The 27,500-nt window shown below is 39.0% G+C and overlaps 1 long non-coding RNA gene across 1 annotated transcript; it reads right to left on the bottom strand.

Annotated features, from left to right (window-relative positions):
• Nucleotides 1-5,026: 5,026 nt before the first annotated feature.
• Nucleotides 5,027-5,888, bottom strand: LOC138356496 (uncharacterized). The gene is made up of 3 exons (XR_011224479.1): nt 5,612-5,888; nt 5,292-5,384; nt 5,027-5,101 (listed from the first exon to the last, which is right to left on the bottom strand). It is a non-coding gene; the product is annotated as an uncharacterized lncRNA (long non-coding RNA).
• Nucleotides 5,889-27,500: the final 21,612 nt, after the last annotated feature.

The following is a 27,500-nucleotide window of genomic DNA, read 5'->3' as shown; positions in this document are numbered from 1 at the left end:
CCTCTCCTCTGTTCCCTCGTCTTCCCCACCATCCCCCCTCTCGTCCTCCCACCATTCTAAACTACCTCATCCCATGCATTCCATAATGGTCTGATGCTTCCATCTGAAAATTGGGAACATCAAAAGATCTGACTTTCCCAATTTTCTGATGGGAACATCAAATGATCTGATATTCCCATCACTGAAAAACAAAAACAGATAAAAAAAATGATATGAAAAAATAGAAAATAAAATATACTCATGAAATGAACAGAATGGTTAACAACGCAGCTCAATTGCAATGCAATGTCACAATAACATTTAATAACAATAACATTTAAATATACTTTAAGATATAATCTAGAAGAAAATAAGGACATTGAAACGGTTCATGAACTCTATTTCAATAAAGGACACTATGGGGAACTTTGAAAAATAGTTATTGAGTATAATTAGACAGACTTGTTGCTAGGCAGAGGAGTAATGAGATATATGGCAAATTTTGCAAAATATACAATGAAGGTACACAAACATTCATACCCAAAACAAAGCAAAATGCTAGGTAAGAACAAAGCAGTTGGCCCGTAGGAGAAAGGAGATACCCACAAGACTAGAATACAAGTCATTAACAAGCATGCAAGTATAATACATAATACATGCAGACATATATAATCCAAAAAAATGTCAAATTTACGTACTTATTATTACATTACAAATATCCAAGGTTTTGAAGACACGTTTCCTCTTGCGCCCAACGAGTGAATACTGAGACCAGACCCCATAGGTCCCTATCCTCCTCATCATTCGTCTCACTGTGTCTCCACAGCTTGCACCGCCCATTTGAGACAGCGTCTGGACCTGTTAAAATAATGCATAAGCTGTAAGGTAATAGAGAATAATATATATCTTTCAATCTCAACATTAGATTTTCTAATTTCCAACTGTATTAAATAAATAGCATTAAAATATTTTCCTTCTTAACTATTACAAAAATCAACGAATTTGAGTAACTTTTGCTTTGTTTTATTTGTACCTTAAACATAACACTGAACAATCAATTATGTGCCACCCCACCTTCCTTCATCTGCAAAAAAACTAATCAAAAGACATATGTACAAGGCTAAAAAAATTCAGCAACACTTACGATACTCAGGCTAAAAGAATTAAGCAACACTTACCATACTCTTTTATATTCACTGTTAACTTTTAGCTCGTGTGACAGACTTTCCACCTGCTCAACAGTTTCAAGTGGGGATGGAAGAATGTCTTCCAGGATTGGTATATCTCCATGTGTTTTGACATATGGGTTTCCGTCATTTTGACAATATTCAGGATATCCCCTGATAAAAATGTCAATTTTGATAATTCCTTCATTATGTATTCCATTTTTTCTGTTACTGCAAAAAAAAAAAAGGCTTACTAGAACAAGCATTTAGTGTTGCATATATATGATATATGTATTGATCCTTAGTGGATCCTATTTAGTGACAGACACATTGGTGTCAGGTCACTGTCAAATGGGCTACTGTCATGTAGCCTTCAATTATGTAACCTCTCCCATTCTATGATAGGGTGACACAGGGCAGCATCCTTAGACCCCCTCCTATTTGTTATATACATCAATGATCTGCTTTATGTCTCTAACATGATTAAACCTGTATTGTTTGATGATACTACCATCATCTACTTAGTTGCTTTACAAGAATGCAAAATTTCAAGTCTGTACTCTCCCTCAATGTATTTTCTTGTATGTATAACAAAAAATAAAGATCAACACATAATAAATCGGTACTTACTAGATTTTTCGAAAGGAGAGCTTTCAGTTCTGTCTTGTCTTGGAGTTTGAGGGGAAGGTTTTGTACTCGGCCTGCAGATAGACTGCTGGTCCCACAAGATTCTGTCAGGGGTGGAAGCGTATTAGCATTGTATAGAAAATATTTACAAAATAGTTTTAAATACATAAAACTACAAATAGAAATTATTGAATTATTACATTAGCTTATAGCTTTTATGAATGCATTAAAAAATTTTGTTTCACACAATGGAGCGACACCATTTAAAGTGTTTCCATCACCCTGAAGGCTGGTAAAAATATATTACATTAAAATCATACACAAGTACGTTACTATCTGTGTATGTAAATGTTTCAACAGTTACTTAAAGCTTACCAGTTCTGTCTTTCTAGGAGTTTGAGGGGAAGGTATTTTGCTGGGCCTGTAGATAGACTTGCTGGTCCCACATGATTCTGTCAGGGGTGGAAGCGTATTAGCATTGTATAGAAAATATTTACAAAATAGTTTTAAATACATAAAACTACAAATAGTAATTATTGAATTATTACATTAGCTTATAGCTTTTATGAATGCATTAAAAAATTTTGTTTCACACAATGGAGCGACACCATTTAAAGTGTTTCCATCACCCTGAAGGCTGGTAAAAATATATTACATTAAAATCATACACAAGTACGTTACTATCTGTGTATGTAAATGTTTCTCCAGTTACTTAAAGCTTACCAGTTCTGTCTTGTCTAGGAGTTTGAGGGGAAGGTTTTGTACTCGGCCTGTAGATAGACTTGCTGGTCCCACAAGATTCTGTCAGGGGTGGAAGCGTATTAGCATTGTATAGAAAATATTTACAAAATAGTTTTAAATACATAAAACTACAAATAGAAATTATTGAATTATTACATTAGCTTATAGCTTTTATGAATGCATTAAAAAATTTTGTTTCACACAATGGAGCACACCATTTAAAGTGCTTCCATCACCCTGAAGGCTGGTAAAAATATATTACATTAAAATCATACACAAGAACGTTACTATCTGTGTATGTAAATGTTTCTCCAGTTACTTAAAGCTTACCAGTTCTGTCTTGTCTAGGAGTTTGAGGGGAAGGTTTTGTACTCGGCCTGTAGATAGACCTGCTGGTCCCACAAGATTCTGTCAGGGGTGGAAGCGTATTAGCATTGTATAGAAAATATTTACAAAATAGTTTTAAATACATAAAACTACAAATAGAATTATTGAATTATTACATTAGCTTATAGCTTTTATGAATGCATTAAAAAATTTTGTTTCACACAATGGAGCGACACCATTTAAAGTGTTTCCATCACCCTGAAGGCTGGTAAAAATATATTACATTAAAATCATACACAAGTACGTTACTGTGTATGTAAATGTTTCAACAGTTACTTAAAGCTTACCAGTTCTGTCTTGTCTAGGAGTTTGGGGAAGGTATTTTAGGCCTGTAGATAGACTTGCTGGTCCCACAAGATTCTGTCAGGGGTGGAAGCGTATTAGCATTGTATAGAAAATATTTACAAAATAGTTTTAAATACATAAAACTACAAATAGTAATTATTGAATTATTACATTAGCTCATAGCTTTATGAATGCATTAAAAAATTTTGTTTCACACAATGGAGCGACACCATTTAAAGTGTTTCCATCACCCTGAAGGCTGGTAAAAATATATTACATTAAAATCATACACAAGTACGTTACTATCTGTGTATGTAAATGTTTCTCCAGTTACTTAAAGCTTACCAGTTCTGTCTTGTCTAGGAGTTTGAGGGGAAGGTTTTGTACTCGGCCTGTAGATAGACTTGCTGGTCCCACAAGATTCTGTCAGGGGTGGAAGCGTATTAGCATTGTATAGAAAATATTTACAAAATAGTTTTAAATACATAAAACTACAAATAGTAATTATTGAATTATTACATTAGCTCATAGCTTTTATGAATGCATTAAAAAATTTTGTTTCACACAATGGAGCGACACCATTTAAAGTGTTTCCATCACCCTGAAGGCTGGTAAAAATATATTACATTAAAATCATACACAAGTACGTTACTATCTGTGTATGTAAATGTTTCTCCAGTTACTTAAAGCTTACCAGTTCTGTCTTGTCTAGGAGTTTGAGGGGAAGGTTTTGTACTCGGCCTGTAGATAGACCTGCTGGTCCCACAAGATTCTGTCAGGGGTGGAAGCGTATTAGCATTGTATAGAAAATATTTACAAAATAGTTTTAAATACATAAAACTACAAATAGAAATTATTGAATTATTACATTAGCTTATAGCTTTTATGAATGCATTAAAAAATTTTGTTTCACACAATGGAGCGACACCATTTAAAGTGTTTCCATCACCCTGAAGGCTGGTAAAAATATATTACATTAAAATCATACACAAGTACGTTACTATCTGTATATGTAAATGTTTCTCCAGTTACTTAAAGCTTACCAGTTCTGTCTTGTCTAGGAGTTTGAGGGGAAGGTATTTTACTGGGCCTGTAGATAGACTTGCTGGTCCCACAAGATTCTGTCAGGGGTGGAAGCGTATTAGCATTGTATAGAAAATTTTACAAAATAGTTTTAAATACAAAATAGTTCTGTCCAGTTCTGTCTTGTTCTGTTAAAAAGAAAACCATCATACAAAAAGAAATAAAATGTTTTCAATTAAATTAAATTACCTGATTCCTGTATCATATATTTTGATGTTCATCTAGAGTCAGCTTACACTCGGCAGTCTTTCGGGGCATGGAAACAGTTACTTTTCTTGGTGGTGAATCTTCACTGTCTGAAACAAAAACGTTTAATGCATTCAGAAAAGCTATTAACATATATCTATATATATATTTTAATATATTACCTAGCAAAATATATTACCTAGTAAATAAGATTATTTGTTCCATTAAGCCAATCATGTTTCATTTTTTTAACAATTATTTTGAATAACTCTAAACATTCATTCCTACATACCTCCATCCACATCATTTGGTATTCTTCTGTATTTTGCTGCCCTATGGTGATAACTTGTGTCTGTGTCACTTTCCATATTTGACGTTTCTTCTGCCTTTTAAGGTGTTTTAGGGCAAGTTCCCAAGTACCTATAATAAAAATTAGAGTATATATAATTCATTATTACGAAACTTTGTATAACATCAAAACATTGAGAAATTTTTATTTAACCATATGAATCAATGCTTGTATTAATTACTATCAATGGAATAAATCTTGCTGATGTTGAAACGTCTCCATTTGATGGGTCTGGTATTTCTCCTCTTTTGGCTTTCGATGATTGGTTTTCACGTGGCCAATAGCCCACGTTTGATCCCTGGAAAGGGGACATATATTTGTAAATATATGTATATGTAAATGTATGTCTCATAAATCGAGGCCCCACTGTATTTCATATATTATATACATATATATCTCTAAATCTATCAACATATATCATATACACATATTTTAAATACTAATGTTTTAATTTTGCAAATAAACAATATATATATATATTGACTTACATCAGATGCACTAAACATCCATTTGATATGGATGATTGACAATTCTCCTTCTTCATCTTCCACAACGATGTATTTATTTTCAGATTCAGCCATCTACAAATTTAAACTGATTAGGGACATTTTCTGCAGCACATTATCAGTGTCTAAGAAAATAAGCAGTCACTAATTTTATATAGTAGTACTAAACAACAATGTTAACCTTAATTCTAATATGTTATGATGGTGAACAATACTTTTTACTAAAGTTAAAAGTTTGCAATGTAAGCAAAGAGTATTCCTACAGCTTGCACAAGAATCAAAAACAATCACAAGAAACTTACTAGTCATAAATCATGTAGTATTGACAAGAAGATATAAGTACTTTCTGTTTTCTTGATTAACATTCCTCTGGTTGATGTGTTAATCCTATACACTTTTTTTAAAAAGTCCTTACGTGGATTAACATTGAAGGCCCCAAATATTCTTGAATCACAAGGACTAGTAAATATTGGGCTTTGAAAAGGATATACCCTAACAATGAAGTAATTTTCTTCACTTCTTCGGCTGTGTACAGTCCTTAACACTTCACAGCAATTATATCCAGGTAACGAATATACATTGTTAGGAAATTTATGAGAAATTTTATTATCTGGAGATGTTTTATAAATCATGGTATTTTCAGCCTCCTTTATTCTTTTTGTAATTTGGACAATTGGATTTTACTTGATCTGACCATCTTTTTCAGCTGATGCAAATAATTTTCAAATGGAAAAGCTGAACAACTGTCAAGAGTACCATGTTCCTCAGCATCTGCTGTTAGGTGAATCAAACTGTGAACATTGTAGACTAGAAAATCTTTCCCATACAGATCACCACACCTTGATACAAAATTCAGCAAAAGGTCATGAGCATATTTGCCGTATTTTAAGGACATACATGTGGGCGAAACAAGAAAACTTATACCAACACTGAGAGTAAGGAAATGATCATACATCTCTTGGGGTAGAATACCTATACCTTTCATACAAGCTTCCTGTGTAGAGAAGAAACTGTCTGTATTCAGTTGCCTTCCATCTGTCAATTTCTTCCAAACCTCGTGGTTTACGTGCAAAAATATTGGCACAAAATCTTTTATGCTCACCAATCTAGCACTAATTTCAGAAATCTGGCGGCTACATAATTTAAATGTGTTTTTCCGTATCCAGGTGACAAGAAGTCGCTTCATAACACCAAGGCACACCTGGTGCATATAGTCAATGGGAAACGCTGCAATTAAGTCTATGTTCAAGTCACAGAATGGTGATTTACCATGATGATGTTGCGAGTTAGATTGATTACGGAAGCGTGTGTCTGTTCTAATGGTTAAATTTGTTACTTCTGGATATGTCATTTTCCCCATCCAAGTACCTTTCTGTTCACATTTGTCACAGCCATAATAACCTGAAAACAGTTTTATGGACTTCACCATAGCCTTAGCAGGTGCATCACAAATTACACATTGTAATTTTATGTTGATAGTTCTGTTACCATACTGAATCCCATGCAAAAAGGTCATCCATATCAGATATAAAATCATATAAGAAATTTAAATCACTTGGCTTAGAACGTCCATACATGAGGACAACTGGAAAGACTTTCAAAGGTGAATATTCATTACTGCACAGAGAACTGGCCACAAAGCATCATTTTTGCTTCTAAATATAGGAAGGCCATCAATGTTACATGACAATAATAATTGTCTCAGTCCTTTTATAGTTGCTTTTGGATTCTACTTATGTTTTTTAACAGTTCCTCTTTTAACCCAAAGTAGACATATTTCATTCCAGATTTTTGCTGAGTTTCTATGTTCCTTTCAGAACTGATTAGTGTCCGAGCTGTTTTTGGTAAGTAGTCAATTCCCATTTGCCTCAAAATTTTTAATAATTCATCAACAGCATTGTGTGTAACACCATTCTTGTTTACCCACTGAATTAATATTCTGTGGGTAAACAAGTGAATGATGATTATCATGGTCATCATTCTCCTCCTCACTTTGAGAATTAGATAATACATCATGAATATCAGTAAGATCATGTGTAAATCATCAATTTCAGAGCCTAATCCATACTCTTGATTTGACTCGGCTTCAAAAGAACTAATGTCATTGTCTGACGACTCAATCTCTGAACTTGATGCTGCCTTAGTAAGATAATGGGTTCACTAGTGTGTACAGCTGTATTTGGATGCATTTTGTGTATACGTTTTAGCCTTCTTGATACTTGCATCCATCTGTTGTTGTATTGGAGTCGCTTTTTTCGCTTATACTCGTACATTCTGTTAAAGAGTGTCAAATTTCTACATTAGACTACCGTATTACCTATATTATTGTTAATAATGTATTGACAGATGCAATATGCCAATGGCTAATGGCTGTTAGTTATGGAGCTAGGTTAGACTATGTATGTTTAAATCACTGATTTAAACAGAGCCAGTGTTCAGTCAAATAACTGAATTTATCAAATCTTATCCTTGTATAATATACAAGCTGATGTGAGATCCCTGTCTACAGGTGGACTGGAACTATTATCCAGTAGGCAGTCTACTGTATTTTATCAAACCCTTATTAGTATAATAGATCTCGTAATAATTTTGCAAAAATAATGGCATTTACTATTTTTAAAAGATTATTAGAAAAATTACAGATATGGTGCATTCGGAAGACAAACCCAATTTTTCACTTTTGACAATTGAGCACCTGCTACATCCAGATTCTAGGGAGGAAAGGAAGGACGATCTTACTGGATCCCATAGCCTCTCCGAGGCACAAACCAGGCTTTTACACAACCCCCCCCCCCCCTGCACCCGAGCTTTTTAAAATAGTAAATGCCACTATTTTTGCAAAATTATTACGAGATCTATTATTCTAATAAGAGTTTGATAAAATACAAACCCTGGGGCCATAGAACGGCTATTTAATCCCCTTGAACGGACCTGTGCATGGGCCACTGAGGCATCGAAAAAAAACATAGACCGGCTTGGGAAAAAAGCAAAATAGCCGGTCTATGGCCCGGCTGATAGCTGTGCATGGATGGCTAATGGCTGTTAGTTATGGAGCTAGGTTAGACTATGTATGTTTAAATCTCTGATTTAAACAGAGCCGGCTAATGGCTGATAGTTATGGAGCTAGGTTAGACTATAGGCTAGGCTAGGTTAGAGCCAGTGTTCAGTCAAATAACTGAATTTATCAAATCTTATCCTTGTATAATATACAAGCTGATGTGAGATCCCTGTCTACAGGTGGACTGGAACTATTATCCAGTAGGCAGTCTACTGTATTTTATCAAACCCTTATTAATAAGATATAGTATAATAGATCTTGTAATAATTTTGCAAAAATAATGGCATTTACTATTTTTAAAAGATTATTAAAAAATTTACAGATATTGTGCATTCGGAAGAAACCAATTTTTCACTTTTGACAATTGAGCACCTGCTACATCCAGATTCTAGGGAGGAAAGGAAGGACGATCTTACTGGATCCCATAGCCTCTCCGAGGCACAAACCAGGCTTTTACACAACCCCCCCCCCCTGCACCCGAGCTTTTTAAAATAGTAAATGCCACTATTTTTGCAAAATTATTACGAGATCTATTATTCTAATAAGAGTTTGATAAAATACAAACCCTGGGGCCATAGAACGGCTATTTAATCCCCTTGAACAGACCTGTGCATGGGCCACTGAGGCATCGAAAAAAAACATTGACCGGCTTGGGAAAAAAGGAAAATAGCCGGTCTATGGCCAGGCTGATGGCTGTGCATGGATGGCTAATGGCTGTTAGTTATGGAGCTAGGTTAGACTATGTATGTTTAAATCTCTGATTTAAACAGAGCCGGCTAATGGCTGTTAGTTATGGAGCTAGGTTAGACTATAGGCTAGGCTAGGTTAGAGCCAGTGTTCAGTCAAATAACTGAATTTATCAAATCTTATCCTTGTATAATATACAAGCTGATGTGAGATCCCTGTCTACAGGTGGACTGGAACTTCTATCAACTAATCCATACATCAAACCTGTCCCTTACAGCCCACAATCTATCATTAGGAAAACCATGTGAGAAATCTTTAAGGAATTCTGATAAAGAAAGAGATCTAGGGGTGGTTCTAAATAGAAAACTATCACCTGAGGACCACATAAAGAACATTGTGTGAGGAGCCTATGCCATGCATTCCAACTTCAACAGCATGTTGTGGGGTGCCGATATTGTGTGCCATCACATGTAAACCAACCAAGCCCACAAATACGTCAACATGGACCAGCATTACACCGTCTAACATACTCAGTCAGATGTAACAACTAAATTTGTGAATTCAAGACCTAATCTATTGCATAACACAGTGTTAGTACGAGAAAAACATTACTTACATTCGAAGCCGTGTTTTAAAATGGCGCGGACCTTGGTCTACTGACGCTCCACACTTTGTGTTCGTTTGCGTATGATGAACGTGTGACAATTTACTACAACAATTATTTAATTATTCTTATTCTTTATTTTACTATTTTTAGGGTACATGAAATTTCCAACTTATTTGCACACAATAATATAATTGCATTGTCATAACCTTTATATATTACGGAAAATACGATGACATGAACGAAGTCAAAGTGAAGTTGAAGTCAAAGTCATTCGCCGAACGTATTAGTCATTTTTTTTCTCCCAAACGATAGGGGATAACAAATCCACAGAGCATATAAGTGTAGAGTAAAGTCAATTTTATTCAGGAAAGTACATACATAGTTGATTTACAAACATAATGTTGGATTTATAGATAGAGCTAGTGCATACAATACCTAAAGCCAATATAGTAGGCATATAGCATTTCAGGCAACCGGGCAGTATATATGGACCCCTTACTCAAATCTCTGAATATGTTAGATATTAAGTCCCTGCACATACTCTCATGTGTATTTTATATATATAAAACGCTGCACTGTAATGTCAATCCTGACCCTAAAAGCTTCCTAGAAGGTTGTAACAGATCCCATGAGCACCACACCAGAAACAAATACCTGTAGGTGTGTACTGGTGCCTTATAGTGTGTACTCGTACCTTATGGTGTGTACTGGGGCCTTATGGTGTATACTGGTGCTTTATGGTGTGTACTGGTGCCTTATGGTGTGTTCTAGTGCCTTATGGTGCCGTATGGAGTGTACTGGTGCCTTATGGTGTGTACTGGTGCATTATTGTGTGTACTGGTGCCTTATTGTGTACTGGTGCCTTATGGTGTGTACTGGTGCATTATGGTGTGTACTGGTGCATTATGGTGTGTACTGGTGCATTATGGTGTGTACTGGTGCCTTATGGTGTGTGTTCTGGTGCCTTATGGTGTGTACTGGTGCCATATGATGTGTACTGGTGCATTATGGTGTGTACTGGTGCCTTATGGTGTGTGTTCTGGTGCCTTATAGTGTGTACTGGTGCATTATGGTGTGTACTGGTGCCTTATGGTGTGTACTTGTACCTTATTGTGTATACTGGTGCCTTATGGTGTGTACTGGTTCCTTATGGTGTGTACTGGGGCTTTATTGTGTGTACTGGTGCTTTATGGTGTGTACTGGTGCCTTATGGTGTGTTCTGGTGCCGTATGGTGCGTACTGGTGCCTTATGGTGTGTACTGGTGTCTTATGGTGTGTACTGGTGCCTTATGGTGTGTACTGGTGCCTTATCATCATCACCGGGACCCTGGACGGAGGACGCTACGCACGCTACGCTCCTCACTATAAGCTGTATATCAGCCCTTAAACTTCGCCAGATGATGTAGACCACCACCCACAGGCAGCTAAGTACATGGAGTCCAAGCATGTTATAGCAAAACCAAAGTAACCGACCAAAATCAACTCATTCCATCTCAAATAAGTTTCAAAACAATCCTCTACGGTGTGAGTACCAGTGCATGCTGCCGCCACCGCGCTGCCTGACGCAAGTTTCTTCTCAACATATACCCCTCAGTCCATTCTAACCAATCATGTCTCCTAAAAATGTGACTGTGCAGGGAAATAAGGGCAACAAACCCCTAACAAGACATCCATCCCGGCCAACAATAACAATATCCGTGTTTCTCCGTCTGGAAGCTCTGGGGTCCGGAGTGGCGGGGCTGCCCTCCCCTCCACCCCATTGAGCAAAGGAGCAGAGTCCTCCAACCCTCTCCTATGAACATGCTAGCATCCCAGTATAATCAACTCAAGCGAGCTTCCGGTCCCTCACCGGAATTCACTAACTGGACCGAGAATCTGTGGTTCAAAAAGTTGTGCCTAGTCCTCGAGTCACAAAATTCTATCATCTTGAGTCTTCTCAACGAGAATCTAGCGAACCGCGCTAATCTCCAACAACAACAACAAGAAATAACCCTCCTCCGCGAGGATATTAGAAACTACAAGGCTAGCCAAGACCAACTACAGCATGATTTGAATGATCTCCATGAGGAAAACAACCTTCGTAAAACTGATGAAGCCTTAAAAAAGCAGGAGGAAGCTCTCAGCAAAATGACTGCATGTATCAGTACATTTTCAGCTCAACGTTCCGTCTCCCAGGAGGAACAAGACCAGCAAAAGCTGCTTGACTCTGTTATCGTGTCGTCCCAAGATATACCTGTGGAACATGAAGGTGAAAATTGTTTCGAAATAGCTCAGGATCTCTTAAAAAACAAATTGCAGCTCAATCTAAACAAAACTGACGTTATTGCTGCCTACAGAGTAGGCAAAAAGAATCCATCAGGTCTAAATCAACGGAAAATTCGCCTGAAGCTGTCTTCCCAGTTCACGAAATCCAATCTAGTCCGGACAGCTGCATCCCTACGGAAGGGATTATACATCAACGAGTGCTTGACCAGGAACAGACAGCAAATCCTCTACCGCCTGCGTCAAATCCGGCAACAAAACCCAGATGCTATTCATCAGTGCTTCGTTAGAGATGGTCTGATAAAGGTGAGAAAAACCGCAGAGGGCAAAATGTTTACTATTACTAGAGAAGAAAACCTCAACACTTTCCTCTCCCAATGTGGTTTGTCTCACCTTATCACTCCCAATGAATTAACTTAATTAACCCCCTGTCAACTAGTGGGGCTAGGTATCCTAAGTCTCCTTGGTTCATTTTCTGACTTAATTTTTAACTTACTCTTACCTAGTCATTTACCGAAATTATTTAATTGAGTTATTAAAGTAGTTCTTCAGGTCTTTTTAATTATACAGTCATTACTGAACTATCTATAGTTATTAATCATTAGCTCAAATTTGCCTATGTTTATTATTCAACTTTTCTTTGATTTCATTTTTTACCTAGGTTGCCTAGCCTTGCCATGCTCCCTTACTCCATTGTACCCCTGGCTTTGCCTGCATCTCAAATTGCAAATTGTTACTTACAGTGTACCTGTGAGTACTCGTAAGCAATCTACCTCATTTTTGCTCAATTTTTTTTTGTTCTTTTTTTGTATTGCTTAGTCTTGCTTATATTTTTTGTTTTGTATTTCCATATCTTGTGTTTTGTATAGTCCATGTTTACATGTTTTTTCTTTAATCTCATTAATTGCCTAGGTTGCCTAGCCTAGCCATACTCCCTTACTCCATTGTACCCCTGTAAGCCCCTTTTGTGTTTGTTTTGTACAGTATTGTGTATATTTTTTTCCCTATTTTATAGCTTTTTTCTACTTATTTCTGATTCTACAATCAGCTTCTTTTATGCAGTCAAGTATAGACCCAGAACTTAACCTCTTATCCACTATCTATGACAATAATCACTTTAATGATCTAAATTGCAGATATTTTGCAGCACATGATGTAAACAATGTATTAACTCATAATCACAATATCTCTGTAATCAATTTGAACGTTAGATCCCTAGGTAAACACTTCGATGATGTTAGTGCCTTGATTGAAACTATTGGCAACAAATTCTCTTTTATTATACTTACTGAAACATGGTTGAAAGAGGATACTACTCAACTCTTTAACATGCCTAACTACTCAGCAATTCACAACTGTCGTCAACTTCAGAGAGGTGGTGGCACTGCTCTTTACTACCACCAAGAACTAACATGCTTAAAAGAAATTAGAACTAGAGACTGCTATGGGGAGTATATCTTCGCCAGCTTCAGAGTCAAGGGTGCTGAGTCTGTCCTGTCTGTGGGTGCAGTCTATAGAATTCCCAACACTGATGTGTCTGTATTCAACTCAAACCTTAGAAATCTAATACTTGATAACAGACTGAACAAAAACCACCTAATTATCGCAGGGGACTTTAATATTGACCTCTGCGAGCCAGAACACCCTACTGCTGTTAGCTTCCTCAACTGTATGAATTCCTGCCTCCTCATACCCTTAATCACTAGACCTACTAGAATCACTGATAGCACTGCCACGACTCTAGATCACATCTGGACCAACATAACCTCTCCGCTTACTTCAGGTATAATCACCGATAGCACTACAGACCACTACCCCACATTTCTCTTAACTAACATTAGCAAACCACCTCTAGAAACAAGGGAGTTAAGCTTTAGGCTGCACAATGAAACTGCTATAAACAATTTTATAACTGCTGCTGATAATGTCAACTGGGAGTCCGAGTTAGGTAACATAGGGGACATCAACCTAGCAGTGCAATCTTTTCTACAAACAACTCTTAGCCTTTATAACACCCACTGTCCTAGGCTTACAAAACAAGTCACAAGCAAAAGGCTTAACAATCCTTGGCTTACAAAGGGAATACTGAAATCCATTAACAAAAAACACGACCTTGAGAAGAAGTATAGGTTAGGAATTGTCTCCAAAGAATTCTCAAAGAATTACTCATTATTGCTAACTAAGATAATTAGACGAGCCAAAACTAATTACTACGAAGATAAATTTACTCAAATAAAGAGCAACATTAAACAAACTTGGAGCACAATTTCACAAATATTGGGATCAAAGAAATCTTTAAATAACAAACCGACTCTCCTGTCTAATAACGATGGTCAGCTTTCAGCCTCTGATTCTGCTATTGAGTTCAATAGGTTCTTCTCTTCCATTGGTTCATCCCTTGCAAATGATATTCCATCTTCCAGTACTGACATTAAGGACTATCTTACAGGTAACTATCCACAGTCTCTGTACCTAAAGCCTATTAATTCCACTGACGTCAATGAGATAATCCTTTCCCTTAAAACCAAGTCTAGTGCCCTTGAGGAGATACCAACTTTAATATACAAAAAAGCCTCCAGATCTTTAGCCCCTGCTATTGCTTTGCTCTTCAACAAGTCACTTGAACTCCAAACCTTTCCAGATATTCTAAAAAAAGCGAGAGTAACGCCTGTCCACAAATGTGGTGATCCCACAGATGTTAACAACTACAGACCTATATCAATCCTGCCAAACTTGTCAAAAATTTTTGAAAAACTTATATACAAGCAGCTTTACTCATATCTAGCCAAACTCAATATACTTAGCCCTTGCCAATATGGCTTCAGACCCAAAAAAAGCACTAACGATGCACTCATTAGTATGCTTAACTCGATTCATACAGCCCTTGATAAAAAGGAGCTCCCTGTTGGGTTATTTGTGGACCTGCGTAAAGCTTTTGATACTGTCAACCACCATAACCTTCTTCTTAAATTACATCATTATGGAGTCAGAGGGCACTCCCTACAATACCTCGAGTCCTACCTTACTGACAGGCTCCAATATGTTTCTGTGAATAATACAATTTCTCCCACCCTACCCATCAACATTGGTGTTCCTCAGGGCAGCATACTTGGCCCTCTCCTCTTTCTCATCTACATTAATGACCTTCCAAATGCCTCCCAACACCTCAAACCAATTCTATTTGCTGACGACACAACCTTCATTTACTCCAGTCCTGACCCTCTTGCTCTAAATGCCACAGTAAATACTGAGCTAAATAAAGTCCATCTTGGCTAACTGCCAACAAACTCACCCTTAACATTGACAAAACCTTCTATATTCTGTTTGGCAATAAATCCTCTAGTCTTATAAATCTCAAAATAAACAATACCCAAATTTGTAACAAATTAGATGGCAAATTCCTTGGCATTCTCATTGACAACAAGCTGAATTTCCAGGGACACATTCTAAATATATCAAAAAAAGTTTCAAAAACTGTGGGCATTCTTTCTAAGATCAGATATTATGTACCACGCCCTGCTCTGGTGACTCTCTATTACTCCCTTATCTATCCTTATCTCAACTATGGTATTTGTGCTTGGGGTTCTACTACCCAAAATCACTTACGTCCTCTAATTACCCAACACAAAGCCGCTATTAGAACAATATCCAACTCTGGCCCCAGACATCACTCGGTACCCCTACTCAAATCTCTTAATATGTTAGATATTAAGTCACTGCACATTCTCTCATGTGTATTATACATATATAAAACGCTAAACTATAATGCCAATCCTGATCTTAAAAGCTTCATAGAAGGTTGTAACAGAACCCATGAGCACCACACCAGAAATAAATACAGTTTTGATATTCCTAGAGTACGTCTTAATCAAACTAGAAATGCTCTGCAAATCAAGGGGCCCAGAATGTGGAATGACCTTCCCAACCATGTTAAAGACTGTCCTCTCTCAACCAGTTTAAGATAAAAACTAAACACTACCTAATAAATTCCCTGTAATCTACCTCACTCCTCTATTGTCAACCCATGTCTGTTATTTCTTTTTTTTTCTTTTTTGTAATCAACACTGTTTGTCAACCTATTGTATTTGTGCTGCTTTTTCAGTCATGTTCCCCCTTTTTTTTTATCTTTATTTGTATTTGTTCTCAACATCTTTTATTCTTTATGCTCAATTAGTATTAAGTTCTAGATATTAATGTTTTTCTTGCCGAAACGCATTGCGTAATAGTGGCTTTAGGCATTGTATGTACTAGCTCTATCTATATATCAATCCATTAATGTAACATCACTTGTATGTATATACCTTACCTGAATAAACATCTGAATCTGAATCTGAATCTGAATCTGAATCTTATAGTGTGTACTGGTGCTTTATGGTGTGTACTGGTGCTTTATGGTGTGTACTGGTGCCTTATGGTGTGTACTGGTGCCTTATGGTGTGTAATGGTGCCTTATGGTGTGTACTGGTGCCTTATGGTATATACTGGTGCCTTATAGTGTGTACTGGTTCCTTATGGTGTGTACTGGTGCCTTATGGTGTGTACTGGTGCCGTATGGTGTATACTGGTGCCTTATGGTGTGTACTGGTGCCTTATGGTGTGTACTGGTGCCTTATGGTGTGTACTGGTGCCTTATGGTGTGTTCTGGTGCCTTATGGTGTGTGTTCTGGTGCCTTATGGCGTGTACTGGTGCCTTATAGTGTGTACTGGTACCTTATTGTGTGTACTGGTGCATTATGGTGTGTATAATGCACACTTTAGTGCGCGCGGCACTAGCTGGAAAAACAAGCGGGTTGTGCTCAAGCGTAAACACAAAAAAGTTTATAATCTTTTCACGCTGCTAACCTCAATTCTCGAGCTACGTTTTTCATTTTGGTATCAATGCGTTGGCAATAAAATTCTCTACAAGATCATATGCATAAAATGTCACCGAAGCATTTGGTATCCCAACACGAAGATGACTCGCCGTGACACCCAAACAGGAAGTAAATGTTCATACTCTTTCGTTTGTTGCCAGCCTCACAGTCATCCTACAGTGCTCATTTTGATATCACTGAACTCACAATAAAATTCCCCACCCAGACATATGCCTATCAATGTCTAATTATGGTATCGGGTGACCCGCACGAGTGTGGGAACTGGGCGAAGCATTAGCCGTGATTTCAGCAGGGACGACACTGGTGTGATGCAGGGCTTTGAATGTTTATACTTATTTCACTGCCATGACATTATTTCTGGAGCTACGTATTTCATTTTTATAGCAATGTGTTCGCAATAGAAAGTTCTATAAGAACATGGGTAGAGTTGGCCAACACAGCGTCAAATAAATTTGCGGCGAATAAAATCTTACGCGTGTTTGTACCCGTGAGCGTCAAAAGTTTTTACTTTGCTCATGTTTTTCAAGTTTATACTTGTTTCACACCGTTTTTTTTTTGTATAGTGTTCGGAATAAAATTCCCTACACAGACATATGCATATCAAATACAATTCCTTGGAATTCACAGCTGTAGAGATGACGGAAAACACACAACCGGAACCCGCTCTTGACACTCCAACTCACACCCGCAACACCCACAAAAAAAGTTTCTCTTGTTTCATGTATACTTACTTTAGTTTTCGTGCTACAGTTCTCATTTAGGTATCAAAATATTCCTAAGAAAATAGACTACAATACTGAAACAATCTAAGACAATTATGTGTACTTACCAAAGCAAAGACGATTGTAGTAAAATAAGTTGAGCATTTTATCTCCACTCCACCTCCTTCAGGTACTGATTCCTGAAGTTGCTCAACAGATGTTCCTAGGTGGAGTGAAGCTGATGTAGGTGGTTATTTCTTGTCCACCCAATACACCCTTTTCCTGTGATAAGTGGTGTAACAAGGTATGACGCAAAGTGGAACATCGCATGTCTTGCACGCTATACCAGTTTCCTTCCTGATACCCGACTTTGAACACACTTCACACCTGCGACGTTTGGGGATTTTTACCAGCTCATGTTTCAATTTATAGTTCAGGCGAGTCTCTGCTATAACAACACGTCGCTGTTGTCTCTGGGTTGGCAATAAACTACTGTCTGAATCGTCGCTCTCACTATTGTTTTCAAACACTAATGTGGAATATGAATTATCTTCATCAGATTCAGCTTCAGCACTAGGTGTAGACGTGAAGAGAGGGCGCCTCACACCCGACGGGCCAGGTGTTGACGGGTCAGCAGCAGGATACACAGGACCAGTGTCATGATTTATGTCTGGAGCATGAACTAGATGTGGAGATGGTGTAGTTGTTGCAGGCCACTCTGCCTTGTCAAATTTCAATAAAGACCAAATAGCAACTTCATGGAACTAGAGCAGAGTTAGTTTCCTTCGATCATCTGTGTTGGCCTTGTACAATGCATGTACAATGCATTGAGTAAAGACCAAATAGCAACTTCATGGAACTAGAGCAGAGTTAGTTTCCTTCGATCATCTGTGTTGGCCTTGTACAATGCAACCACAAGTTGACATTGAATGTGAATTAACAATGAGACAAGTAAGATTTATACTAATACATTTATACTAACTCTGTTGAGCGTTGACCATTTATACATCAAATCTGTTGATGTGAGCACTTTAGTTTAGTCTGCCGTTTAAAGAAAAAAAGAGCATATCAATGGTATATCACAGAAAACGAATTTATCATAAACTCATGTATTTGTCTTATCATATTGAACTGCATTCATATTTTTAATATATAACAATATGAATATACAAATTTCTGTAAATCCCCTACCTTGTTGGAATCTGTGGAAATGAATGAGCAAATGTGCTGGCTGAAGGCGCTGAAGGAAACCACATTGGTTTCATTTTGGATACAAATGTCCATGGAGATTCAAAATGGAAATTAATTATATAGTTGAACCTGCAGAGACGAGTTTAAGAATCTGTGTTGAGAGTGATGGACACAGCCTTCACAATTATACTTCAGAGAATGTAAACATCTAAGAGTCATTAGAAATATGTGTAGAATAATAAACCCTACATTGTTTGAGTTAGGGAAAACACCATTTGTGATATATAGATACTATAGCTGTTCCTAAAGATTCACCCTTTTTTGCACCAGCAAGATAACATATAAGATTTTAAGAGTTGACGAATGTTAATATTCTTGTTTGATAAACTGTGAACTTGAGACATAGTTAATAAGAACATATTAACACAACAAAAAGTTTTCAGAATCTTTAACACCACTTTCCAGCAACTTATATAATTTATATAAATTATTTTAGAGAATAATACATAAATTATATATTTAAACATGATATAGTGTTTAGTGGAATGTATAAGGAGTCAAATTGTGTTAAAAAGAGCGATTTTTAGAAAATTTGGAAAAATACTTTTTTCTGTTCAAATTATAACTAAATGGATTTTAAAGGTTTCACTCAGCCAATATATATCATTCACAATTTATTAATGAATTTTACAAAAAAACACCATAAATTTTATATTTAAACATGTAAAAACTATTTGTTTTACATTTGGAAGAAAATAATTGTAGAAAAACAATTTATAATTAAACCTTTGTGTTTGGATTTTTTGAGTAAAAGTTTCTCAAAGGCTCTCCTGCACCATTCTCAATGCAAATCATTCCCACACCTATGGGAAGAGATAGGCGAACGTTGTGTAGATGATTTGTGTTTGCTGGGCATTAATTAGAAACAGGATGGGTCCAAGTGCTAAGCCCTGTGGGACTCCGCTGGTGACATCTCGCCACTCTGATGTCTCCCCCTCACCGTTACTCACTGTTTCCTGTTGCTTAAGTACTTCCTTATCTACTGGAGCATCTTCCCTTTTACTCCTGCATGTTGCTCCAACTTTTTTAACAGCCTTTTATGGGGTACTGTGTCAAAGACTTTCTGACAGTCCAGGAAAATGCAGTCGGCCCACCCTTCTCTTTCCTGCCTAATTTTTGTTGCCTGGTCATAGAATTCTATTAAACCTGTGAGGCACGGTTTGCCATCTCTGAACCCATGTTGGTGGTGCATTACACAGTTATTTCACTCCAGATGTTCTACGAGCCTTTTCCTCCCGATTTTCTCTATTACCTCGCATGGTATACAAGTTAAGGAAACTGGCCTGTAATTCAGTGCCTCTTGTCTGTCTCCCTTCTTGTATATTGGGACTACGTTAGCTGTCTTCCAACTTTCTGGTAGGTCTCCTGTTTCCAGTGACCTGTTATACACCATAGAGAGTGGCACACTTAGTGCTTCTGCACCTTCCTTTAGTATCCATGGTGAGATTCTGTCAGGCCCAACAGCCTTTATTACATCCAGCTCCAACAGACACCTTTTGACCTCATCACTGGTGAGGAAAAATTCCTCCAAGGTTGCTTGATTTGCCTCCTCTTCATTTAGTGCAGGGGCTTCTCCTTGTTCTATTGTGACGACCTCCTGGAATCTCTTGTTGAGTTCTTCACACACCTCCTTGTCCTTCTGTGTGTGTGTGTGTGTGTGTGTGTGTGTGTGTGCTCACCTTTTTGTGCTTGCGGGGGATGAGCTTTGGCTTTTTGGTCCCGCCTCTCAACTGTCAATCAACTGGTGTAGATTCCTGAGCCTACTGGGCTCTATCATATCTACATTTAAAACTGTGTATGGAGTCAGCCTCCACCACATCACTGCCTAATGCATTCCATCCGTTAACTACTCTGACACTGAAAAAGTTCCTTCTAATGTCTCTGTGGCTCATGTGGGTACTCAGTTTCCACCTGTGTCCCCTTGTTCGCGGCCCACCAGTGTTGAATTGTTCATTCTTGTTTACCCGGTCGATTCCTCTGAGGATTTTGTAGATTGTGATCATGTCTCCCCTTACTCTTCTGTTCTGTCTAGTGTGGTGCATTTCCCGCAGCCTTTCCTCGTAACTCATGCCTCTTAGTTCTGGGACTAGTCTAGTGGCATACCTTTGGACGTTTTCCAGCTTCGTCTAGTGCTTGACAAGGTACGGGCTCCATGCTGGGGCCGCATACTCCAGGATTGGTCTTACATATGTGGTGTACAAGATTCTGAATGATTCCTTACACAGGTTCCTGAACGCTGTTCTGATGTTAGCCAGCCTCGCATATGCCTCAGACGTTATTCTCTTTATGTGCGCTTCAGAAGACAGGTTTGGTGTGATATCAACTCTTAGATCTTTCTCTCTGTTCGTTTCATTAAGTACTTCACCTCCTATTCTGTATCCTGTGTCTGGCCTCCTATTTCCACTGCCTAGTTTCATTACTTTGCATTTATTCGGGTTGAACTTCAACAGCCATTTGTGTGACCATTCACTCAGAGTGTCTAGGTCATCTTGTAGCCTCCTACTATCGTCCTCAGTTTCAATCCTCCTCATAATTTTTGCATCATCGGCAAACATTGAGAGAAACGATTCTATACCCTCTGGGAGATTATTTACATATATCAGAAACAGTATAGGTCCAAGGACTGACCCCTGCGGGACTCCACTCGTAACGTCTCGCCAATCTGAGACCTCACCCCTCACACTGACTCGTTGTCTCCTGTTGCTTTGGTACTCCTGTATCCAACGGAGTACCTTCCCTTTCTCTCCAGCCTGCATCTCCAGCTTTTTTACTAGCCTCTTGTGTGGCACTGTATCAAAGGCTTTCTGACAATCCAAAAATATGCAGTCTGCCCACCCTTCTCTTTCTTGCCTTATTTTTGTTGCCTGGTTGTAGAGTTCAAGTAACCCTGTGAGGCATGACCTGCCATCCCTGAATCCATGTTGATGCTGTGTTACAAAGTTCTTTCACTCCAGGTGCTCCACTAGCTTTCTTCGCACAATCTTCTCCATTAGCTTGCATGGTATGCAGGTTAGGGACACTGGCCTGTAATTCAGTGCCTCCTGTCTATCCCCTTTCTTGTATATCGGGACTACGTTAGCTGCTTTCCAAATTTCTGGCAGTTCCCCTGTTGCCAGTGATTTGTTATACACTATGGAGAGTGGGAGGCACAGTTCTTCTGCTCCTTCCTTTAGTATCCAAGGGGAGATTCCATCTGGGTCTATAGCCTTTGTCAGTGATTTGTTATACACTATGGAGAGTGGGAGGCACAGTTCTTCTGCTCCTTTCTTTAGTATCCAAGGGGAGATTCCATCTGGGCCTATAGCCTTTGTCACATCCAACTCTAGTAAACACTTCTTTACTTCCCCGCTGGTAATCTTAAACTCTTCCAGTGGTTCCTGGTTAGCTATTCCCTCTCTTATCTCTGGGATTTCTCCTTGCTATAAGGTGAACACCTCTTGGAATTTCTTATTCAGTTCCTCACACACTTCCTTGTCGTTTGTAATGAATCCTTCTGCACCTATCCTTAATTTCATAACCTGTTCCTTTTCTGTTGTTTAACAACAACCTTTACTGTTGTTGGTGTGTGTGTGTGTGTGTGTGTGTGTGTGTGTGTGTGTGTGTGTGTGTGTGTGTGTGTGTGTGTGTGTGTGTGTGTGTGTACTCACCTAGTTGTGTTTGCGGGGGTTGAGCTCTAGCTCTTTGGTCCCGCATCTCAACCTTCAATGAACAAGTGTACAGATTCCTGAGCCTATTGGGCTCTATCATACCTATACTTGAAACTGTGAATGGAGTCAGCCTCCACCACATCACTTGCTAATGCATTCCATTTGTCAACCACTCTGACACTAAAAAAGTTCTTTCTAATATCTCTATGGCTCATTTGGGCACTCAGTTTCCACCTGTGTCCCCTTGTGCGTGTGCCTCTTGTGTTAAATAGCCTGTCTTTATCTACCCTATCAATTACCTTCAGAATCTTGAATGTGGTGATCATGTCCTCCCTAACTCTTCTGTCTTCCAGCGAAGTGAGGTTTAATTCCCGTAGTCTCTCCTCGTAGCTCATACCTCTCAGCTCGCGTACTAGTCTGGTGGCAAACCTTTGAACCTTTTCCAGTTTAGTCTTATCCTTGACTAGATATGGACTCCATACTGGGGCTGCATACTCCAGGATTGGCCTGACATATGTGGTATACAAAGTTCTGAATGATTATTTACACAAGTTTTTGAATGCTGTTCGTATGTTGGCCAGCCTGGCATATGCCGCTGATGTTATCCTCTTGATATGTGCTGCAGGAGACAGGTCTGGCATGATATCAACCCCCAAGTCTTTTTCTTTCTCTGACTCCTGAAGAATTTCCTCTCCCAGATGATACCTTGTATTTGGTCTCCTGCTTCTTACACCTATCTTCATTACATTACATTTGGTTGGGTTAAACTCTAACAACCATTTGTTCGACACACCATTTGTGTGTGTGTGTGTACTCACCTAGTTGTACTCACCTAGTTGTGCTTGCGGGGGTTGAGCTCTGGCTTTTTGGTCCCGTCAATCAACAGGTGTACAGGTTCCTGAGCCTATTGGGCTCTATCATATCTACACTTGAAACTGTGTATGGAGTCAGCCTCCACCACATCACTTCCTAATGCATTCCATTTGTCAACCACTCTGACACTAAAAAAGTTCTTTCTAATATCTCTGTGGCTCATTTGGGCACTCAGTTTCCACCTGTGTCCCCTAGTGCGTGTGCCCCTTGTGTTAATTAGCCGGTCTTTATCAACCCTGTCGATTCCCCTGAGAATCTTGAATGTGGTGATCATGTCCCCCCTAACTCTTCTGTCTTCCAACGAAATGAGGTTCAATTCCCGTAGTCTCTCCTCGTAGCTCATACCTCTCTGCTCGGGTACCAGTCTGGTGTCAAACCTTTGAACCTTTTCCAGTTTAATCTTATGCTTGACTAGATATGGACTCCATGCTGGAGCCGCATACTCCAGGATTGGTCTGACATATGTGGTATATAATGTTCTGAAAGATTCCTTACACAAGTTTCTAAAGGCCATTCTTATGTTAGCCAACCTGGCATATTCTGCTGATGTTATCCTCTTCATATGAGCTTCAGGGGACAGGTCTGGCGTGATATCAACCCCCAGGTCTTTCTCTCTCTCTGACTCTTGAAGTATTTCATCTCCCAAGTGATACCTTGTATCTGGTCTCCTGCTTCCTACCCCTATCTTCATTACATTACATTTGCTTGGGTTAAAATCTAACAGCCATTTGTTCAACCATTCTTGCAGCTTGTCCAGGTCTTCTTGAAGCCTCAAGCTGTCCTCCTCTATCTTAATCCTTCTGATAATTTTGGCGTCGTCAGCAAACATTGAGTGGAATGAGTCTATACACTCTGGGAGATCATTTACGTATATCAGAAGCAGGATAGGTCCAAGCACAGACCCCTGTGGGACTCCACTGGTGGCTTCACGCCATTCTGAGGTCTTACCCCTCACTATAACTCTCTGCTTCCTATTGCTTAGGTACTCCCTTATCCACTGGAGCGCCCTACCAGTTACTCCTGCCTGTTTCTCCAGCTTATGTATCAACCTTTTATGGGGTACTGTGTCAAAGGCTTTCCGACAGTCCAAAAAAATGCTATCCGCCTATCCTTCTCCTTCTTGCTTAATCTTAGTCACCTGATCGTAGAATTCTATCAAACCTGTAAAGCAAGATTTACCCTCCCTGAACCCATGTTGATTGGTTGTCACGAATGTGTGTGTGTGTGTGTGTGTTTACCTATCTGCTTGCAGACTTGAGCTAGCTCCTGTGCTTCATATTTTTAGCTACCAAATCCAGCAATACAATGACTTCTTTTTCTCGAGGCATTTGCCAGTTTGTCTTCTGTTTAATTGGAAGGTACATTTAACGTAAAAATTCTGAATACTCCTTTTATCTTGAAACTTTTGTGCTGAAAACGTTCTTCATAATCTCTCTACAGCTAATTTATGTCTCCTAATATCCAATTATAATCGCTAGTTCCACTGTGCATTATGGTGAGCATTACCAAATTGTCTGTCCATTCCCATTAGTATTTTGTATGTTCTTATCATGTCCACTCTGTGAGTGTTTTGTACGTTCTTAGGTCCCACATATGAGTATTTTGTATGTTCTAAGGTCCCACATATGAGTATTTTGTACGTTCTAAGGTCCCACATATGAGCATTTTGTACGTTCTTAGGTCCCACATATGAGCATTTTGTACGTTCTTAGGTCCCACATATGAGTATTTTGTACGTTCTTAGGTCCCACATATGAGTATTTTGTACGTTTTTTATAGCCCATGCCCCCCATCCTTTCGAGTATTTTTAATATTCTTATGTCCACAATGTGAGTATCTTGTATGCTTTTATCGTGTCTACTCTGTGGTAAGGTCGAGCACCCGCAACCATACCATGTAATTCAGTCCCCTCAGTGAAAGAAAAACATTGTAGTGTATATTCGCTTCTGATGGATTTTTCTAATTGCAGTTTGTCTCTTTTGCAGGTGGGGTTCCAGGCCGGAGCTATATAGCCTACTATAGTGAGTGTTTTAAGTAAGTTGTGTGTGTATGTGTGTATTCACCTAGTTGGTCTTCCGAGGGTTGAGCTCTGTTCTCTTTCGGCCCGCCTCTCAACTATCAATCAATCAAGTGTAACTAACTACTAACTAATGTTTTTTTTTATTTTATTTATTTATGTGTGTGTGTGTGTGTGTGTGTGTGTGTGTGTACGCACCTATTTGTACTCACCTATTTGTGCTTGCGAGGGTTGAGCTCTTTGGTCCCGCCTCTCAACTGGTGTACAGATTCCTGAGCCTATTGGGCTCTATCATAACTACATTTGAAACTGTGTAAGGAGTCAGCCTCCACCACATCACTGCGTAATGCATTTCATCCGTTAACTACTCTGACACTGAAAAAGTAGTGTGTGTGTGTGTGTGTGTGTGTGTTTGTGTATACTCACCTATTTGTGCTTCCGGGGGTTGAGCTCTGGCTCTTTGGTCCCGCCTCTCAACTTTCAATCAACTTGTGTATAGGTTCCTGTTGGACTCTATCATATCTACACTTGAAACTGTGTATGGAGTCAGCCTCCACCACATCACTGACTGATGCATTCCATTTGTCAACCACTCTGACACTAAAAAAAATCATTCTAACGTCTCTGTGGCTCATTTGGGCACTCAGTTTCCACCTGTGTCCGCTAGTGCATGTGCCCCTTGGGTTAAATAACCTGTCTTTATATACCCTGTCTATTTCTCTGAGAATCTTGTACGTGGTGATCATATCCCCCCTAACTCTTCTGTCTTCCAGTGACGTGAGGTTTAATTCCCATAGTCTCTCCTTTCTAGTTCATACCTCTCAGCCCGGGTACTAGACTGGTGGCACACCTTTGAACTTTTTGCCATTTTAGTCTTATGCTTGACTAGATATGGACTCCATGCTGGGGCTGCATACTCTAGGATTGGTCTAACATAGGTGGTATACAAATTTCTGAATGATTCTTTGCACAAGTGTCTAAACGCTGTTCTTATGTTAGCCATCCTTGTATATGCTGCTGATGTTATCTTCTTGATATGGGCTTCATGGGACAGGTCTGGCGTGATATCAAACCCCAGGTCTTTCTCTGACTCTTGAAGAATTTCATCTCCCAAATGATACCCCATAACTGGTCTCCCGCCCCCTACACCTTTCTTCATTACATTACATTTGCTTGGGTTAAACTCTAACAACCATTTGTTCGACCATTCCTTTAGTTTGTCTAGGTCTTCTTGAAGCCTCAAGCAGTTCTCCTCTGTCTTAATCCTTCTCATAATTTTGGCATCGTCAGCAAACATTAAGAGGAATGAGTTTATATCCTCTGGGAGATCATTTACATATATCAGCAACAGGATAGAACCGAGAACAGAGCCCCGTGGGACTCCACTGGTGACTTCACGTTAATCTGAGGTCTCACCCTCTCACTGCAATTCTTTGCTTCCTATTGCTTAGGTATTCCCTTATCCACTGGAGCACTTTACCAGTTACCCTTCCCTGTCTCTCCAGCTTATGTATCAGCCTCTTATGGGGGACTGTGTCAAAGGCTTTCCGACAGTCCAAAAAAAATGAAGTCCGCAAAGCCTTCTCGTTCTTGCTTAATCTTTGTCACCCGATCGTAAAAATCTATTAAGCCAGAAAAGCAAGATTTACCCTCCCTGAACCCATGTTGGCGATTTGTCACGAAGTCCCTTCTTCCAGATGAGTTACTAGATTTTTCTCACGATCTTCTCCATCACTTTGCATGATATACAAGTTATGGACACTGACCTGTTGTTCAGTGCCTTTTGTCTGACACCCTTTTTGTGCATTGGGACCACATTAGCTTCCTTCCATATTTCTGGTAAGTCTCCCGTCTCCAGTGACCTACTATTGTTACGATATATCGTATCGTGTTATTTCATCGCATAAAGACACGGTTATTTAATAGAAATACGTTCATTATTACAGGAAGAACGAGGTTAACGATCATGGAGGTCGTTAACGGTCAGCACGGATTGGCTCGTCCGGTGGCGGGAATTTCTGTTAGCCAATCAGAACCACCGGGCGAGGTAACGTGTGCTGGCCGGAGCATGTGGAGAAACAGACATCTACTCCCCTCCATTGAGTCAACATGCTGTCGTCACTTTCGGATGTTTGACCAACTGACCCAACTGTTCCAGTATGCTCCACCCTCACCAAAGGAAACGGACGTGAGGACCTAGCGGCATGGTAGACA

Source organism: Procambarus clarkii, chromosome 72 (assembly GCF_040958095.1).
Source record: "Procambarus clarkii isolate CNS0578487 chromosome 72, FALCON_Pclarkii_2.0, whole genome shotgun sequence".
Lineage (NCBI taxonomy): Eukaryota > Metazoa > Arthropoda > Malacostraca > Decapoda > Cambaridae > Procambarus > Procambarus clarkii.
The sequence above is the reverse complement of the archived record's forward strand: the minus strand, read 5'-3'. Positions and strand labels throughout refer to the sequence as shown.